Here is a 21,612-nt window from a genome sequence, read left to right on the forward strand (position 1 = left end):
TTCAGCTTTAAATTACCTTAACATGAGTAACAAAAAGAAGAAAATAGAAAATTGGTAAATTCTACACACCCGACAAGCCCTCCAGTTATTAAAATACATTATGGATACTCATGTCAGCCTACACATTTACTTGTGTGTCCTTGACTACTCCAGAACTGTCATGAGAGTGTAACACCTTTAACTGCCAGCCTACATCTGCCTACTTCCACTTTGAATTGGAGAGAGAGGAAATGCTGATTTTTCAGGGTCCCATCCCTTACTTCCACAGATTGTCTACCTTTTACCATAAGTTATGGACATTGTCAGCTATTTGTACTTTAAGTACTCTTCAGGTCCCTTCCGTGACAAAATATTTCTTGGATGTCTGGTCAATCCTAAGAGCTCCACATGATCCTCTTAAAATCTGGAAGATTTTAAGATTTTAAGATTTTTGTGTTTCCATTTATAACATTAAACTGAACTTCTGTTCACCGTTGTTGTCTATCCTTGCCCTAGTGAGTATGCTGGGGCTTTTCTAGGACAAAGTCCAAACTACTTTGTTTGCTTGACATCATCTGATATCACTACGCAGACTGATGGCATAAGTAAGCTGCCAGGCTTTTTCATAACTTTCCATTAAAATTCTTGTTTCAGTATGTCAAAAGCTGAAGGTGCTTCACTATGTAGGGTTTGTCTTTGATCCAGCAAAAGCATGACACAATTTTACCATCCTGTAATGAATTCTGAGTTTACATGGCACGTGGTTTTTTTTCTACACATTTTCCACTCATCTTTTGTATAGTAACAACTTAAAAACATTAAAAAGATGAGACTTCATAACCTGTAGAAGGTCCACCAATGAATAGCTAAAGTAAACAATCCCAGCACCTAAAAGTCACCTGGCAGAGATCAGTACAATATATAGAAAGGCTAGAAATCAAAGCACCAGTCCAAAGAGAAGGTTTCATTTCTGTTACTGAATGCTGACAACTGGAGTGAAAGGAAAATGGTTCCATATATCCCATTTCTTGCCTTAGCTCTTTTTGGAAACCAAATGACCGCAGAACCTCTTATGTTTTACTCAGGTTCATGAGTTAGAGAAAAAGATACTCACTCAGTAGTCACAAACATATTAATTTCAAGATGAATGATTGGTTGACTAAGAATGCTGTAATTACCTGCTAATCAGCAATAGTCAATGTTGGCCAATTCATAATGGCTTTACTGCTCTTCACAGTCCTGCACCATCCTATGTTTTTGTCTGAGTGTACCGTAGGATTCCCTTCAGTTTCACTCAATATTTGCTGAGCCATGTCTTCATTCATATCTTCAGAATCTTTGTTTTAATGTCCCAGCACAACTTCAGATATTTGTTCAGGAGTCTATCTGTATTAATCACCATAAGGAATAACAGATCTCTAGGCCACCTGCCAGTACCTAGGAGAAAGAAAAACAACAAAAGAAAAATGAAAGAATGAAACAAGAGAAATTATAGAAGCTATTTAGTTTCACTCCTGGTCTGAAATTATATCATTTTCTGATAGGGGTCCAACAGTACATGACATCATAAATCCAGCAATACATGCAGTAACAGTAGAACATTGTGATGTATGACCATGGCATTCAGCACTGTTTTTAAAACACTGCAGTGCAGGGTAATCACAGAAATGCAAAGGAAAGATGTTTAGGTGCATATGTCCACACATACAGCATGATGAGACCTGGTGTTGAAAATCATTTTAACCCTCAGAAAAAACCTGACAAATTTTAAAGGTATATGTAACCCTGGAAGAGCATGAAACTAAAAAACTTAGGGTACTGTTTTGATGCACTCAAGTAAAGCATAGGACACATTTCTAAACTCTCTCACAGAATGAAATGTAACTTCTCATTGTATTCACTTCTAGTACTGAGAGGGGAAAGATGTATAAGAAAATATATACTGCAACACAACTTGCTGGATTGCTTCAGCATCTGTGAGCAGCATTTATTAAAAAAATACAGCACTGAAATCTGTGTAATGTATTTTATTCTTAAAACTTATAAAATGCATACAACAAACAGCATAAATTGATCCTGATTTATTTTGCTTACATGCTGTCATCATCTATTTTCCTGTTGAACAGCCAGCTTGTGACAATACACTTAATGGATGAGATAAAATAGTTTTTAAATTTCATTATACTCTTTGCACTTGAAGTGCGAAGGTTGTGTTGGCACTTCCATTATGAGCTCCTGTTTTGGCAGGGTTTATGTTGCCACCATAAAAATGTGTTTCTAACTTAGTCTGGCTATCTAAGACTGCTGTCTGAGGAATAAATAGATTATGCATAATTAAAAATATATTTTTATGTGCACTTCCATACATTGGAACATAGTTAATAAAGATTTTTAGTATCATGATCAAAGGCTGACTACTGCTCCTTTCTTTACAACCATATATCTTTTTTTATCTCTGCATCTCCTTCCTTACTTAGCTGATAGAACTTTTCAGGTATCATCTCCAAGAGGATTCCAGTTATGTACTAGAAATAAAAAATAAACAAAAAGAAACTTTGTATGTTTCTAAATATTCCCAGATATGTAACCATAAATTCCTTTCAAAAAGGGAGAGGTTAAGTGTTGTGTTAGTTTTCATGCTGAGGATCATGAAATTATAGTGATACCATCAGGAAATATTTTTGTATAAATTTAATACATTTTTAATGTATTATAAAGTCACCAAAATTTGTGCAAAGCTTACATTAGTGGAACTAGTCAAGAACTGCCTGAAGAAACCACCTTTTTATTAGAAAATACTCATTCACTAAACTATTTTTTGACCCACCTATCAGTTTTAACACAACCTTTTTGGGTGAAGTTATCTCATGTCAAGAATGTGTTTTTCCTGACTGAAATTGGAAAGTGAGACTGCCCCTCTTCCTGAACAAACAAATAACTAAGACATTCATAGGGGATGTAGAAAATCCCACTTCACTGCTGTGCTCTGCAACTGGCAAAACTGGAATTTAAACCCATGTGTCTGTATGTGATGTGTGCCTGAGGCATGAAGCTGCTGATTGTTGCTGTTTTGCTAGTTAAAAGAAAACAGCTCAGAGTTAACCTAGTTTGCCGTTGAAGCTGAGATATCCTGAGATCTCCCCAGCTCTGTGCATGTAGCAGCTGTTGTCAGTGTAAATTAAAGTACTGTATGTAGTCCCATAAAATATTGTGCCATGTTGACACAGGTACAAGTGATCCCACATTACATGAAGTAGCAGAAAGGCTGCCTCTGGAAGGGATTGGACTTGCTTCCATTGTGCACTGCATACAGCCAGATCTAAAAGCCAGAGATTTAATGCCATTGAGTGGATATATTAATATTTTTTAAAAACCCTAAAATTTAAATGCCAGTGTATGTGAATGTTTCAAAGTACACATTCAGAGTCTTGCAATGTCAGAATATATGCTCAACATACACACTACAATCAAAAATCAGTTTGGCAGGGAATTCCTTGACAATTCTGGCTTGAACCTCAAAGATATATTAAACCTCCTTCTTATCTCAAAACAGAAAGCGCACAAGCCAAGATTTGTCAGTAGGCCATGCCTTGTGCTGTGTCCAAACTGTGGTTGTGTTTATGGCTATGAAGTAGATGATGTATGTACTTTTTGTCTTCATGATGAATTTGCTGCCTTATGGTTAATGATGAAGATACAGGTATAAAGTGTCTGGAATTTCTGTTTGTACGTTGAACCCTTATCTGTAGAGAATAATCAGACTGAGGATCGGGATTTCAGGATGCTGTGCTTTCTAGGGCAGCTTCTTATAGGGAAACAATGAGATGAGGAAGATCACAGCAGAAGACCTAATTATTCCTTATTATCTTCTCTTTGTTTTTTTTTTTCCCTTGTCCCCTTGATTCTTGAGAAGGATTTATTTTCAGAGGGAGCCATCCAAAATAATTTTTTTCTATTTTTGGGGGCTATATTTCGTACTTTTTCAGTAGGATAAGTCAGCCAGTCCACCTTCTCATGGTAAAATAAAATTTAAAAAAAATTTTGAAAGTTTAAAATTTTACTTATGAGGAACATCAAACTGTCTATTTTCATTGTATTTTTGAACTTTAGGCAGATGACTTAGTAATGAAGAGGTTAAACCTCCCATGTACCTAAAATATGTTCTTGGGAATAGATTTCAGTTAGGTCAAAGCAGCACAAACATATCAAGTCTCTATACAACTCTAAACAATTCCCTTTCAACATATGGCTAGGAAAGGACATTGATGAAAACAGTGCCCTAAGAATTTTGAAAACCTCTGGCATAAATACTTCAGTTAAAAATAGAGATATAGTGAGAAGTATGGGGAATTTAGGAAACCACTTGGGGTTAATATTCCAATAAAGTACATGAAAGATTAGTCTGAAATTAAAGGCACTTTTCATATCTCTAGTATAACTGAAACAACGAAAACAGTTGTTGAACATGTCACTCACTTTTTAGACATGTCTCAGCTGTCCATGTGCTTACCACATCACCCTGTTAAATTTTTAGAGTTTTTAATATGAATATCAATCCTTCTTTTCATAAATGTAACCCATAAATGCCAGAAATCCCTTAGGAGTTTTCTCAGACTTTATTTAATGCCCCACAAGAAAGGATGTAAAAGAGACCTTTCTTTTGTAAAGTGATCCTATAATTCTGTTCAATATCCATCATTTTCAAGGCCAAGTAATCATATTTAATGGATCCTAAATTACTTTCTGTCAGGCAAGGATTCCCTCGATAATATTAACCAGTACAGAGGGCTGACACTTGGAGGGCTGAAACTAAGAGGTTTTTTTATTGCAAGCAGCTTACAAGTACTTAGACTGGGGTGATGATCACTAGCCCTGCAGTCGGCAAGGGTCAGTGTTTCCATTTTGACCTGCGTTTTCAATGGGTTTTAACTTGGCTATAAATACTCAAATTAGTTTCTGGCAAAAAAAAAGCAATGCCTAAGGTGAGCTGCAAAGGATTTTTACCCATTGCTGTGTTTGTCTTCTATTTTTTTCTCTCATTTTTTAATTTCTTATGGCATTTGAAGATACTGTCTGAGAGCAGCAAGAGCAGGATGCTCTCTAAAGAAAAGGGAGCCAAGGGTGACCAAAGGCAGGTGCAGGGCTGTGATTGCACTAACAAAGGTCCAGTTCCATAAAACCCAAAGCAGAGGACAGCAAGTCTGGTGATGGCAATGAGGGTCAGCCAACAGTCCAGGGGTTGCCCGACAAACCTGCCGTGGTGAGACAAGTGCATGTCCAAGCTGCGAAGGCAAGTCAGTGAGTCAGGATCAAGTCTGGATCAGTGGGGTACATGGCCAGGCATGGCCAAGGACCCTTTGCAGGGATCAAGTGAAAGAACAGGGAATTGAAAGCAGCTTCTGAGCAAGAAGGGTTCAAGCAGCCCCCTTCTTACAGTTTTTTCTCATGCAAGTCTTTTCTCAACAATCTAAACCATGATTGTGCAGCTGCACTTGTGTCTGTGGTGCCTTGAGAATAGACAGAGAAATCCCCTGGAGCAGGGGCATGAGGCTGCACTCAGAATACTGGTAAATGCAAGTCTGCAAGTTTTTTCCTACCTCATATTTTGTTCCTTTTTTCATATACTTTGCTTTTTCTGCTGAAACATTTAAGAGTCCAGATAAGCAGCATCATGTCTGGTCTTTAATCTTGAGTAGAAGTTTTTGCAGAGAGGAGCTTGTTGTGATCTGAAGAGGTGGCTGGGAATGCATCCACTCTATGAAGTGCCTGGAATTTTACCTAGGGTGCTTTCACTAATTCAGAAGTTATGGAATTGATTTCAAAAATGACACTTTTTTTTCCAAGTATTCTATAGGAATTTAAGTTCAGAAAATATTTAATAACAGCTACTTAAATTCATTAGTCAAACATTATCAAAGCACTTTCTGTCTCAATTTTTTCAGTAGAAGATGGTACTGAAGATTTCAGGATATGGAAGATTGGGGTTATATGGTCTGGACTGAGTTTGATAATAAGGACATGATTTTCTGTGCTGTCAAATGAAAAATAATGTATTTGTTACCTCTATTATACAATGAGATCCAGCACTAATGAGGAGGGAATCTGCTCTACGTTACTGAAATTAAGGACCCATAATGGGATACACTGAAAACTTAGCATTGCCAATCGAGTTTTTAATAAGATAGATGCTAAGGATCTGAGTGACATTTCTCAGTCTGTTTGCTAAAAATTTCTTTTTCATTACAAATGAGTCATTTAAAGGATGGTCTTTCTCCCATATGTAATTGCTTACAAGGGTGAGGTCACCCCAAGGTTTCCCTAGTGGGAAATATCATTCACCTTCCACATATAAATGGTTTCATTGTCTACTACAGAGAAAAATATGACTTTCAGACTTCATCTGTGCTTCAGTTTGTTTCCGAAAAATAGAGAGATCAAATATTTTCTTGATCAAAAAAATGCTTTAAAATAAAATTTGTTATTATTTGTGCAGTGCTGAAACACCATTGTATTTGGTGTCACATCATGCCTAGGAACAAACATCCCTGCTATCTGGAGAAAATACAATAGTTTCTGTCAATTCTCCCAAAGTCACATTGTGCAGACATAGCTACAGGTGGTGATACCAGGTCTCAAGTCAAGGAATTTCCATTACTTCTGCATTGAAAGCTTTTTCTGTGTCATCTCCGTAACAAACAAAATAGACAGTAAAGATCCTTTCCATCTGCTAAATAGTAGTCACATTTTATTGTAAATTTCAGATTCCATTTTTCTTTTATAATTTCTACTAATTTGTACTCTTTTGTACTCAATCAAGCTTCCACCCTTGTCTCCGATAAGTGCTTTTCACAGATCCTACAGAATCTGAACTCTACAGATATTCCTAGGAATCTAACCACCAGATGATCACGGACTTCAAATGGAAAAGCTATTTCCATCATCCCAAAGTACTGTATTTAGGTGAAGAAAATATTTTTCCTCAAAAGTAACATTATTTCACAGAAATATTTTTTCTTTTTTTTGGGACTGACAGGTTTTCCAGTATTCATCTACAGTGGAGAGTTTGAATCAGTGATATCAGCATTACGCAGAAGTCTATGAATGAAGGCCTAACAAAGAAAATAACTTTTTACAATGTCATATGAAGCACAATGAAGATAATTTATCAGATCTTTTTTTTTTTTTCAAGTATTCAGGTAGAAACAAATACTTCTGTTTACTGGATTACATGAAAGAGAGAAACAAATTAAATCTTTAAAAATGTTTTTATTAGGAGATAGGAGTAGGAAAGGATAGTAGGATCAGTTGTGAAAGCAGTTGAAGGAGGCATTATGAATTTGATGGTCATAGGAGAGTAAAAGACTGGGAGAAAATGAAGGTGAGCAATATCAACATATCCAACAAGCAACCTAGGTTTCCTTAGAGTCAGGACAAGCAAGGCAATGGAAAATCACTGACACAAATGAAGTATCTCAACAATTTTCTGTGAAGTATATATTATTAATATGCATTCATTCTTTGAACGTTTACATGAGGTCTTCTGGAAGTGATGATTTAGTGTACAGGCTTTGGGTGGGGAAAACATTAAAATCCATTTTTTTCTCCGATTTAGAGTGGCCAGGGACTAATACTCTGTGCTGAGTGCAAAAGGCAGAAAATATGTATCTGACTTTGATGCCTTAGGCCAATACCCTAACCAGCAGGAAATGAGGTTCTTTATGGGAATTTCAGCACCGTTATGGTTTTCAAAAGTATTTTACTCATCCAAAATGTAAAGAAGAACAAACGTAAATAGTGCTATAGCAGGAGGAATTATTGTTATCTTTTTAGCTGCACCTTCTTTAGCCCTGCTTTTGCCACTTGTGGAATTTTAAAGCACAATCTATTTCATACACATTTTCCAGGAGAAAATCAATATGAAACTACAATCTGAGCTATAAGTAGTTGCTACACCGAGAAAAAAGTTTGATACACTGAGCTGCTCAACCAAATAAATAATTTAGATAACTGAGTCAATGGCACTGAAAAGTAAGTCTTCATTAATGGGTATCACTGAGAGAGCAAAGAAAGCAAAATGAATCATCAGTCTCTTGCCTTTAATAATATGATTAAAGAAAGAAAGTAGTGAATTATTAAGAACAGTGGGCATGGAAAAGAAAAAGAGCAAAACCCATAAAGGTAACAGTTTGCAGAATGATGATGAACTGGTTACTCTTGCTATTCTGAAGGGGTTTGTTTTTCTTTTAATTTTATAACTCTCTTTTAATTTGAGAGCTGACAATTACATAGGCCTTGATTCTTTACCTAGCAAAATCACAAGCATCTCCTTCCCTTCAATTCCATATAAATCAATGATTTATCTAATTTACATATAAAAGTGGATTTGCAAGTGACTTTTCAGAGTCCCCTGAAGTAGTATGACAATCAAGTCTTATTCCTTTAGAGTTAATAGCAAAACTCAGAGAGACCCTAATGAGGACAGGAACAACCTCCAGGATTTTGGAGATGGAAGAGGAGAGTAACTTACACAGTTTGTTTTTCAGCAGAGAAATAAAGATGAATTCACAAAATTTAATTCCAAGAGAGAGGAATAATTTAAAATTATAATAGTGTGCTTTGAATCCACCTTCCAGATTATTCCACAAAGCCGATTCCTGTAGATTCCCTCAGGCATTGCTTCAAGAAAAGGCTAGCTTTACTGCCCCTTTTTATTTGACTGTTCAGCTGAATATTGTTCTTCATATACAAGCTTACGTGTACCCTTAAATGGGATGTACAGTTCAAAGATTTCTTGTATGCTGGACTGGTTTTGCTCTCACAAATGATCCAAGTCTGCTCTCTGGATATAGAATCCCTAAGTAATTATACATTTGGATTTAGTTTTAGATTTGCAACTCTTCAAAAGAATATTGTAAAAAGCTGAGGTAAGTCCTTGTCCATGACATCTGTGCATAAAGATTTCCTCAGATTCACTTGGTTATCTAAGTACGTGCTTTTTACATGCCATTAAAGCATGATGAAAGGGTATGCTGGGGATTCTATATTTTAATTCGATTTGATCAGTTGTTAACTTTTATTCCTTCTGAATTGGACATTCTAACAGCAAGGGTAACCACATTTGGTGTACTACAGAGACCTCTTAATAATGATAACATGACCTGTTATCATTATTACTGAATTCCATTATATAAAAGACACAGATTTATTTTATTTTATTTATTTTATTCAATTTAATTCTATTTTATTTTTATTTTATTTCTACTCTCATAAATTTACCTTGTGAAATTCACATTTACATGCTAACCTTTGCAGTCTAACCATGTAGATACAATGCTATAACCTTTGCCCTCTTCCAACTGCCCCATGTTTTGTTTCTTTCATCCCTTTCATTGGGCTACATTGTGTTTAAATTACATTGTTAGCTATCCTAGGAAGAACAGAGAGAACTCTGTATGTTTACAGTACTACAAAAAGAATTAATCACTGCACTCTGATCCCACTCATAAAAACTCCTGCATATCCCTGCCCTATATTGAAAGCATGTGTTATAAATTGTCTGAAAAAACTGCAGATGCCGAGGGCAAAAGGAAGTAAAGAATAGGGTCACCAGCAGATATGTTCAGTGTATGACCCACACAGCAACTCTTATCACCTCATATGTTCCTACCTGGAAAGGAATTGCTTGATCCTTTGAGCAGGTTGCCAGGACAACCTGTCCATGTTTTGATCCTTTTTTAAAAGAGTGAGGAACGAGAAGGACATACATCAGTAACAGAATTGCTGTCACAAATTTCACCTAACCAGCAGGCTGTGAACAAGGCACTCCAGCTGTACATCACTGATGAAGCTCATATAGAGATATTGGAATATGTTGCTTAATGCACTGCAGACCGAAGTTTGTGTACTGTAGTAATGACTGTGGTATTGAAATCTCTGTATGGCACAGTAATCTCAGTATAAATCATCATGCATTCCAGAAGGAGCAGCAATGGAGCTGGATGGATATCTATTGCTTATTATCTCTTCCCATGCAAGAAGCAATGGCTGCCAGCTGAAGCTGATGACAGAGCAGCAAGAACAAACAATAGGGCATGGTTTGCTTGTTTTCAGAAGTGGCTTATGCAGAAAGGACAGAAGATGAAAACTACTATTTCAGTAGTTAAAAATGTAGAGATCCTGTCAAGTGTTAGCATCCAACTGAATCATTTCATGCCATTTAAATATGCATTCTCCAACAGATTATTTTTTCCTAAAGTATGATAAGTACAAAAAACTCCAAGATATAACTGAGTGGAATATGTCCACAGATCCCCAGAGAAGATCAAGGGCTCTTTTGTTGTCTGTTTGCAGAGATGGTAGAAAACCACTAAATAAATTCTCCTCCCTCAGTGTAGCATTTCTGGTTTGTTTCCATATTGGCAAACTTTCTTGGTTGTCTGACTCAGAGAAAAAGCTATCCCCAGTGTTTATGTTGGAGCTGAGAGCTTTGCTTAACCCATTGCATGATAAATTTGAGAGTGTTCAGACCTTGGATTCCTATATATTAGATTCACTTTTAATATAATTCATTGGACTTGGCTGCAACCCTTAAAATGTCTTTGGGGATCCATTTCTAATTTTCCTATCTTGACTTTTTCCTGTATCTCCTTAAATTCAATATTTTATGTGGTTGTACCACTGCAGCTGATTGGTTACCATGAATCCCAGTGTGTTACTGGCTGTATGAAATCAGCATGTTGGCCAGTAAGGCCTAGGTTTCAAAGCATAGAACAAATACATATTGTTGCACTTGTGATTTTCACTTTGTGAAATTTCAGGAAAATAAGTAATTATCTCTCTTTACTTCAAAAACACAGAAAGGATTCAGTGACAATTGTAGTTGTCAGCCTAATACATTTTAGCACCTGTTAGACAGAACAGTATCTTGACAGTGCTATGATTAGACTTACCAGCAAACCTGAAAGCAGACTAATTAAGACTGACATAAACCCCCCAATAACATACCCTGTTCAGAAACGTCCAAAGCAGTTAAATCTACAAGTGACAAGTGTTGGTTTCACCCAACTAAAGTGAGGAAGAATGAAAACAGGAGAGCTTTGATAAACAGGATCATCAGGTTATCAACTATTTCTGTTATGTCATCTCTGCCTTTCTAATTCAAAAGAAGTTTTGGCAAGAGATTTTACAAGCAATGTGTAGTTGGACATAACATAATATTCTCATTAAGTCTATTGCAATGAAAGATGATTTAATTTTTGTGCTTTGGTAACATCTTACTGTGTCTAATAAAAACATGACAGTGGTAACATTACAGAAATTTTCTGGTTTGTCTTTGGCAGATCCCTCAGTTATATAATAATAATAATGATTTTCCAGAAATGTGGCTTTTAACTTAAAGACATCAAGACTTTAGTTTGTGTGTGTAACAGTCACTGAATCAGTATTTTAGGAGAAATAAGGCCCTTTTAGGGATTCTTGTTCATGACTTGAATTTGCCCTAATATTTCACTCTTAACTCCAGAGAATGACGTCTGGACAGTAGTTATTTAGGTACTAGAGCCTGATGCTGACTAGCATCCCAAATTGAAGGTATTAAAGGACCAAAAGTTGTCAATTTTTTCAGGATATTATCTAAAAAAATAATCTTGGCTTCTGTAGTCTGGTGATTTTTTTTGTAGTCAGGTGATATTTTAGAAAGTGCAGGAAACTGCTGTAAGGGCAGCTGTATGTCTGGGGACAAAAGCATTGCAGGGGTGAATCTCTGACCTTCTTTTGAAAACTTTAGTTAGCCGGTGGGCTCAAGGACCAAAAGTTATTTGAATCTATGGATAAATAGCAGACCCAGTTTTTGGAATTTATATCTCTGAGGGTAATGTCATTTATCCACACCAGGCACTACATTATATGAAAGGTAATTCAGAAGGGAATATGTTACATTTTCTGTAACATCTTCAACCTCAGAGCCAGCTCATCCAAAACTAAAACTATCTGGTTGTCAACTTTATCATTTCACCCAAAGGAAAGCTGACAGCTTTTAGATAATCTACTTTCTAAGTCCTTCTGTAGAGAGTACTTCCCTTGAAGCCTGATGCATGGTTTTTTGGCAATTGCAGGTGAATCAAAACTTGGACACAGAGCAGTCTTCATCAGCTCTTCTCACCAAGTATTTAATGAAGTTCTAACAGTCTGGGCTTTCCATAGTTGATGATCAATGTTTCTTCTATAATGGTCGATCTAAAAAAACCCAAACACCAACCACTTTTGCATAACCCTACTGGGATTGCTTGATCTAGTGGGCTTTCTCTAATATTTTTTTTTTAACTTTCATTCTGTCTATAGTGAGAAAAATGAGGCTCTCTGTCATATGGATTCAGCTTTCTACATTTTGATCAGATGCCCATCAAATGCAGACAAGGCATAACAAATATTCATGACAATAAAGCAAAAATCTCAGACTTTGAATTACTTTAGCATTTCCAAATGCTCTCTGGAAAACAGGGATGCAACTGGAATCTCAACTGAGGCCTGATTAATCACATCTGTATTACTGACTGTTCTAGAAAATAGCTTGAAAGGATGCAAGTGTGAATGTGTGCCTCTGTGTGTATTGAGGATGTTGAAAAAATTTTCTTTCTCCTTTAAGAAAAAGCTGCTGTATACCAAGCTGCATGAAAACCTAGGCAAAAAAGAAAAAAAAAGATGGAAAACAGATATTAGACTGTTATTAAACAAAGTCCTGTTAGGTTGTTAGTCTTGCAATGCAGAATGTAATTTCCAGACTATATTTTCATAAATCAAGATTTTTGAGATCAGTAGTACTTTGTGATGTGAATAAGGTTTTACAAAGGAAGACAAGGACTGTCCACTGTGAGAAGAGTGCCTGTGCCACCTGTGGTCCTTCCTTGTCTTTCTCACCACAGACTAGATATTAATGCCATGCTTTAAATATACGAGACTGCTTAAATCACATCAAGCCCACCTCAGGAGAATGTTAAACAGAGAAACAGTTAACCTAACACTTATCACCACACATATGGGAAGAAACAGTCTCAGAGAGACTGAATATATCACAAAGCTGTTTCCATCTCCTCATTAATGGTGTTTTTTAATAAGACAACCTATATGGACCGATGACTATCTTAAGTGGTCAGTAGTAAAACATTTATAAATGCCATGTTAATAATAGGAATTACATGTTCCAGTAAAACTCCACAATGTGATCAATTTGGTACTCATTATTTATAAATATTTTATAATATTTATATTTAGTCACTGTGTAAGACAATAGTAGTTAAGTTGTGTCTGTTCCAGACAAAGCTGAAAGAGTTTGGAGCTATTCCACCCTCCAATATTATAGTAATTTTCATCTTTTGAATCTGTCCCAAATGGAGTAAAATTGTCCAGTCATGCTGTGCAACAATATTTCCTAAAATATGTATCAACTCTTTTGCAGACCTGTTAATTTATATTCTACATATTAAAGTGCTTTTCCAGAGGGAAGAAGTTGGAGAGGGTGAAAAGGAAGGAAAAGAATCTTGTTCAAATATTTCACAATTCACTCAAAATCTAGTTATGTGCTGAATCCCTACAGTTTGGTAGATCTTACTCCACCTTTGATCAAGTCACACGTGGTCATTCCAAGCTGTCAGGCAGCCTTCATTTCCTCTAAAAACCCACACAGATCATGTCTGATGGGGCTGCAATATAGAAATCACAGGTTTTGGGTTGAGGGGCCTGCTTAGGCAGTCACAGTTATGTCTCCATTGCTGTTTCTGGGAATAAAGGCTATACAATTTCTAACAAAATACTGTTATGGCGTGATGTAAGATAAACAACACATAATCAACCAAAAGTATTTTCTGAACATCCTTTAAATCTTTCTGGCAAGGCAGTCCCAACCCTTTTAATAATTTATGTATTGTTCAAAACTCAAATGAAGTCAAAAATCATGGCAATCCACAATGGTGTCGTTGAAGAGTGTGAAACTTTCAGGAAGTGGCAGCTATTTTGTGGTGTCTTCTGAGTCTATTTATCAACCCTACCTAGAGCTCAGAGCAGCACGGAAGCACTTCTACCTTCCTGAAATCAGGCAGGTGTAGATCAAACACTGTACATTTATCACAGCTTTACAGGGGAATTGCTGGTAGGTCACTGATATGCAAAGCTAACCTTTAATTGTCTTCAAAAGTTTAAGGATCATTTAAATTGCAATTCTACAGGGAAAGGAGGATGGAAATGTGAAATAAAGAGTCTGTGGGCCTGATTCATGAAAAAGTTACAGACCATTTACATAGGAAAGGAATGCATGAAAATCCTTTACAGTGTGCCTATGTGATTTATTAAATTCCTTTTCCGTGTGTAATCGGTTAACTGCACTTGAAAGGTGTAGATTACAGAGATGAGAGCAAAAGGCTGATGAAATTGAGGTAGAGCATTGTACCTTGCTCAAGATTTGTGCCCAGCAGACAGACAAAAAGGTAACTGTGGTGAGCACAGAAAACACTTTTGAGATTCAGCAGTCTTCCTTTAAAGTGCTCCTTGACAGTGAGCTCAGGAGTACTCAGAGTTCTCTGTCATGAAGGATAAAGAAATGCTGCTGTACTGGAACTTGAAAAATGATGCTATGTTAAGATTTTGTTTGTTTTGATGGTAGTGTTTTTATAGTAATCTCATTATATTAAAAACCTGGGAGTAGCACAATTGTAATGTTGAATTCCATAGTCAAAGGAAAATTCATCAAAGCTAAACACCCAGTATGACTGAAAATAATTTCTCCTACTTACTGTTCTTTGTTAGTCATGAAAGCACTGATGTCAGACAGCATCATCAGAAGGTAGAAACTTCCCTTCTTTTTGTGCAAATCTATTAACTAAAATGGCCTATGGAGGGCTAATAATCACTTGCTTGTTTTGCTCTGTCTCATTATTCAAACTGGAACTGTTATCTGTAGTTCCCCAACATGCTTATTGACTGTCTTACAGGTCAGGGCTCAGGATCAGAGACTGGTGACTGAAAATAATTTCTCCTACTTACTGTTCTTTGTTAGTCATGAAAGCACTGATGTCAGACAGCATCATCAGAAGGTAGAAACTTCCCTTCTTTTTGTGCAAATCTATTAACTGAAATGGCCTATGGAGGGCTAATAATCACTTGCTTGTTTTGCTCTGTCTCATTATTCAAACTGGAACTGTTATCTGTAGTTCCCCAACATGCTTGTTGACTGTGTCTTACAGATCAGGGTTCAGGATCAGAGACTGCCATTGATCAGAAAAGGATAGTTACCATTCACTGATGCTTTAGGTAGGAATTTCCTTACTCATATTACAGACAAAATGGTTTAATATCACATCAGATAAATTTTTTTTATCACAAAAGTTGCATTTTGCAAAGTACATTTTGCAAAGACAAGTTATTGAAGAATAGGATAGATATCAGGCCCCACCAAAATGTATGTGAGAGTAGAACTTCTTTTAACTACCCATGAGTTAAAACTCGAATGTCTAAGGAAATGTAGACAGGTGGCTAAAGAAAATGTAAGAGCAAAAGGAAAAAGAAAGAAAGAATTAGAAATGCAAAAAGTTTTTTAATAAATAGATAATGAAGAGAAGGGAGTCTGGAACATTTCTTAACTTGAAAAAAAACCCCCAAACTAGGAAGCTTTTTTAGGAAAGCAGGAAGTCACTGGAGAAGGAAAGAGAGAAAGAATGCAAAAATATGCCAGCATCTCTTATGCCATTGCTGAACTCTAAAACCAGCAAGGCAAGATATTCAGCCAATCCAGAGAACAGAAACCTGCATTGATCTATATTACCATGAGCTGTGCTGGAGCCCAGATGAATAGGACAAACTGAATGGACTCTGTGTGGCTGTAAGGATATATAGGATGTGCATGACAATCAAATCAGGATGTGTCATGGCATATATTAGAGAAATTGAACAAGTATGTGTGAAAAACATGAAAGAGTGAACTGAGGTGTGTGGGTTGAGCTGGCATAGAGGTAGAATGAATTTCTGCACATATCAAACAAATGGTTTGGTTGTTTTTATGATTTAGAAGATGAAAAAGGAGCTTTTTTTACCATTGTTTTGCTTAGCAACAGCAACAAAGACAAGTACTCAGCTGGGACTGTCATTTGCTCAGCTCATTAAAATATTAAGAGAGAACACATCTTAGCAGAGCTCTGAGCCTGCAGAGCTGCCAAAATCAGATTCCCAATATGCAGGGAAGGAGTGCTGAGTTTTTCTCTTTTTCTCTTTTAGTCCTTATTGTCATCAGTCTTGAGGCAGAGTGCTTCCTGCTGTTAGTTTCCACTAGGTACTTTTCTCGTGTCTCAAGTAAAAAGAGGCCGGGGGCACCATATTCCAAGGCTTCTTCCACAAATAATACAGAGTAATGTCCATGCCAGAATAGCTGTTCTAAGAGGTTTCTTTTCCTTGAGTCCTCCTTTAGCCCAAGCAATGCAAAGTTCCCCTGCCTGCCATGACAGCCTGATTTATATCAGAGGGATAATAGAACCAAAACTGAGAAGATAACTGAAGGATCTGAAGATATTGCAGCTTGTTTGATTGTCAGAATATGTTGCGTAAAGGAGGAATTTGAGTAATTTCAAGGCGTTTTGACTGACTTTATGAAATTTTGTTAGTGTTGCTGTGGTGGGTTGACCCTGACCAACAGCCAAGCACCCACACAGCTGCTCACTCATTTTTCCCTTCTCCCCAGTGAGATGGTAGAGAAAACAGGAACAATAAAAGTGAGAAAACTTGTGGCTCAATGCAATAATAATTGAATAGATGAGGAAAAAAGATGTGATATCAAGTGATGCAAAGGCAATCACTCACCACCTCCAACAAGAAGACTGATGCCAAATCAGTGGCCACCTTTGAACAATCTCCCCTTCTTTGCCTTCTACCTCAGCTCTTATTGTTGAGCTTAGCACCACGTGGTATGGATCATCCCTTTGGCCACTTCAGGCCAGCTGTCCTGTGCTCCCTCCCAGCTTCATGCCCATGTCTTGCCTACTTGCTGGGGGACAGAGTTGGGGAAAAAAAAAAAAAAAAGCCTTGATGCTGTGCAAGCAGGATTTAGCAGTAGCCAAAACTGGTGTGTTATCAACACTGTTTTAGCCACAAAGTCAAAAAGGCAGCTATAATTGACTATACTATATAGCTATACTATTGCTATACTACATAGCAATAAAGTAACTCGCAATATCTCTGAGACCCAGTACAGTAGCTATGGTGCACCTCTGTACTCATAAATTGTGAATACAACTGGTACTGCTAGAAAAGAGAACAAAATGAAAGAGTGAAAATACTGATTTAAAATGTGATTCTTTTCATTTCACCTGGTAGTACAGTTTCTCATACTCAACACTCATTGCCTGACCCCACCAATAAGTTGAGGAAGAATAGTGGCTTTGACAAGGTAAAAAAAGTAGTTTCCTGCATTTTCATTTTTTCTTTTGTTCCCTTTTAATTCAGGTTACCTTGAGTGTTTCTCTTCTTCTTCTTCCCACAAGTTCATTTTTCTTTTTCTTCCTGGTACATTCCCTTCTTTAAGCTATACATAACCAGTAAACCAGTAGGTTTCACCATTGCTCTCCTCCAGCTTTAGAGCCAGTGCATTCCTCTCTCTGCCCTTCTAAGAGCTGGAATGCTCCCTTGCTTTGGAGAGTCAGAATTTATCTAACCAACTTAACCATCTTCTCAGCTCCTAGCTCCAGAAAGATATTCTTTAAATATCCAGTATTCAAAAAAAAAAAAAAAAAAAAGGTGTAGTCTCTTAGAAAATACTCCTGATGTCATGGGTCCCTTATTTTCTGTGCTGATGTAAACTATGCTGCTCATTGGGATTCACTTTGTTGCCACTTGATCAAAATGTATAAGCATACATCTAAACATCTCACTAATATCAGGAAAGCATATTTTGGTAGCAGTTTTAATGTACCTCTGGGAAGTAATTATTACATGTAAATCAGTATTAAAAAAAGGTCAGCCCAATGTCAATGCAGTAACTCTCAAGGAAAAAGAGGCTCCCATAAGAAAATAAGAATAATACTGACAGTTTGATACCTTTTTTTTTTTTTTTTTGTGAGGAGAGTGTACCTGAAATAGAAAAGATGGAGAGAACAAGAAAATTAAAAAATTTATTTGTTTGGGGTTTTTTTTGTTCCATGTATAATTAGCCACTAATCCATTCCAGAAAGGGAGCCCACATGTTGAAATACACTTAAAAACCATAAATAAATAAAAAAAGGAAATATTCTTTCAATACCAACTTCAATGGCTAGAAGTTTTTGGGTTTCCCTATGAACATAGTTCTTCTCGTTCTTCTCGTGCTCAACAGTCATTGTCAATTGTTACCCAACAGCATGACAAGATCCTACCAATGTGACCTGCATTATCTTACTGTGTACTCATCAGAGCAATTGATAAACTTTATTGAAATGCTCTTCTTCCCAGTCGAGTTAATAATTTCACAGCTGTAGTGGAGCATGTGTCTTTGTCCTTAGACCAAAGGATTAAAACAGCTCATTTCTCCTATTTAGTTTAGTTGCTAAAGTCACTTTAGTTGCGAAGTAATTTTCTGTTGTCCTTCTCAAAGGCTTCTGGGAGAGCTGCTTCACACCAGCAACACGGAGAATCAGGAGGGTAGCTCTGTGAATAAGCTATAAAAAGTAGTTGGGAAAGTCCATCTGAAGCAAATAATTTCTCTCATGAACTGGGAAGTGGCAATATAAGGATGAGTAGGGGTTTTGATGTTTAAGGTAGACAACAGGATGAGGTATTTCTTTGGATTCTAGTTGTAACTGTTCACTGACATGTGGCTGGAGTTAGAACCAAAAGAGATACCTCAACGTGTGTCACTTTCAGAAATTTTTATCTCTCATATCCTTTAACAGCCTCACAGATTTCCCCTGAGCCCTGGTGTTCCTTAGCACATCTGCAGAGGAAGAAAACAAAAATACAGAGGGGAAGAAAAGCCTAAAGACTCTTCTTACAGCAACAGTAAGCTGTGCCTCAGCTGCTTTTATCAGAGCGCACTTCTGATTTGTTCTGTGATGAGATGGAGGTGAAATATCTTCTGTTTTGCATTCTGTCCTGTACCACTGACTGCTGCTCCACCTCTCTAGGTGTAGAAGTTGGTAGCCAATAACAGCAGTGATGCAAAGCACTCAAGACTGGATGGACAGAAGAAAACTTACATCATGAACCAGAAACTTAACTAGCTCAGTGATTGATGCCAACAGCTAATACTGGTTCAAAACCCCTCTGCCCTTCTGCTTTTACATGCATTTTAGATGCATTTGGTTATGGTTGTCCTGTATCCCAGTGAACTATACTGCACAATAAAAGAGGAGAGTGCTGCTTCTTCTCTGGGTTGGGTTTTGTGCCAGGTCCAACCTGGCTTGGGTGTTTAGTATGAGGAGAGTATTCATGACTATATCTGACTTCTGAATTGCACTGATCTGAGAGCAAGGCATCTGAGCCCTTCAGTTGTTCTTGCTAGCTTGGCAAGTACCTACACAATATCCTGGTAAATTGATACAGCTGATTTAAAGAATGTGATTTGTGTGTCACAATGTGCTTTATGGATTAACCAGGTGTATAATCTTGGTCTTTGGATTCTACTAGACGACAAGTCAGCTCTGAGTTAGATAGTGTTCTTTCATCTGCTTTCCATCTTGCTCCTGCAGCTGTGACCAACACAATCAATGATCTGAGAGAGCTGTTCCTGCCAGAGCTGCTAGGACAACCACATTGGAACAGTCAGAAAGGAGTTGTACAGCAGAGTCATACTTATATTGATGTGGCCACTTGAGCTGGTTGTCTTGCTTTCAACCCTTTTGACCTCCAGAAATGTACATTTGTCCACGGCTGACAAACCACAGGAATGTCTGCCAACAGGATCCTGTTGATGACTCTTTCTAGGCCCTGCCTTCCTACTATTTGTTTGTGCACTGGGCTTTCAAACTTCAGCGGGAAATTCAGTTGGGAGCTAACACAGATGATGACACAGGTAGGGTAAATGCCAGCCAGTGTCTGGTGTCTGCACTTCTTGGAGATGTACTTCTCCCACAGGAAGAGAGGCTGTGAAATAAATACCTGTGATGTGGTTCTGCAGTGCCCTGCCTGTCTGTGCTGCTTTGAATATTCTATTCATCAGGCCTAGAGACTCAACCAAAGCATATTCTGGAATCTCAGTGACTGCTAGGACAGTCTGCTCCTGTTTGCATAGCTTCTAAGCCCTTCCTCCCAGGAAGGGTCCCCTTCCTCAGTGGAGTGGTTCTAAGAGACAGGTGAGTGCCCAGGCCCAGCCCTGGCCCTGTGTGCAGCATCACCACGTGCCAGTACAAAAGCATCTCCAGCAGCTTGCTTCTTTGAAATGCTTCGCAAGTGGCACGTCAGAAAACATTAGGTTTTGGTGGAAAGAAAACAGCTGTTTATTTTATTTTATTTGAATGATGGTGTGGAATTTAATTCAGCAAAGACATGAAGTATGTTGGTAAATTGTGAGTGTGTGTAGGTGGGTGTGTTGGTGGGTGTAGGGAGCATATGGAAGAACTGCAGCATGAGAAAGCAGCCGACAGAAGGAGTTTGAAAAGTCTAAAGCAGAGCAGACTTCTCTTCTCTTCCTGCATTTTAACTCTCCCTTTGGCACCAGTTCATGCTGCAGCCTCATTCTCTCTCCCTCCTGGTTGATACATTACACTTGTATCTCTCGGTATTTGCTGTGAATGTAATTCTTGTATTTATAGTTCTAGGTCGGAAAACACAAAACTGACTAAAATAAACCCTCAAGTTTGCAAAGCAGCAAATGGTGTGGTAAGAGGGGTGTGTCTGTGTGTATGTGCTTGCTGTCCATAACACTTCATGCATCAATCATGAACCATACCTACTACCATTAATTACTAATTGTAACTACTGTGCCCCGTTTTTGCACAACTGCAGAGCGAGAGCCAAGCTCTGGGCCTCGGAGCGCCGCACACCGGGCCGTGGGCCCGGCCCCGGCCCCGGCCCCGGCCCCGGCCCCGGCCCGGCCCTGCGGCGGCCCGCGGGCAGCCCCGTGCTGTTGCGCGGCGCGAACGGGAGGGGGCAGCATTGCCCGCGAAATGGCGGCGGCTGCCGAGACCCGGGCGGGAGGGACGAGGGAGGGGAAGCCGAGAGACGAAAGGCCCTTTTCTGTGCCCCTTCGGAGCCTGCCGAGGGCTGCTCTGCGGCGTGCTCGGACGCGCCTTTACCGCCTTTCCATTTCGGGAGAGAGTGTGAGATTAAAAAGTGCGGTCAGCACCAGCAGCTGGTGTTCGCTGCGGCGACAGGGATACCTCTGCCTGGGAGCCGTGACAAAGGCTCCCAAGCGGGATTTTTAACTTGTAAAGCGTGTGACCTGTAACGTCCTTAGGAAAAACCTGGGACCTTGCATTGAAACACAGGTCCAGAGTCCTGCTGGTTGGTGCTCTGAAAGTGGGCCAAGGAGTCAGAAGAGCAGGACAGGGCAGAGCAGAAGGACACAGCCGCTCCCGTCAGGGAACCTGCAGGGACGGACGGCCCCACTGCCTGACCAAAAGTCTAAGCGTGTTCTTTCCCAAATTCCTCTTAGACACTGACACACTTGGGCCAACAGCCACCACT

This window comes from Pyrgilauda ruficollis, unplaced genomic scaffold (genome assembly GCF_017590135.1).
Source record: "Pyrgilauda ruficollis isolate IOZ18807 unplaced genomic scaffold, ASM1759013v1 scaffold14, whole genome shotgun sequence".
NCBI lineage: Eukaryota > Metazoa > Chordata > Aves > Passeriformes > Passeridae > Pyrgilauda > Pyrgilauda ruficollis.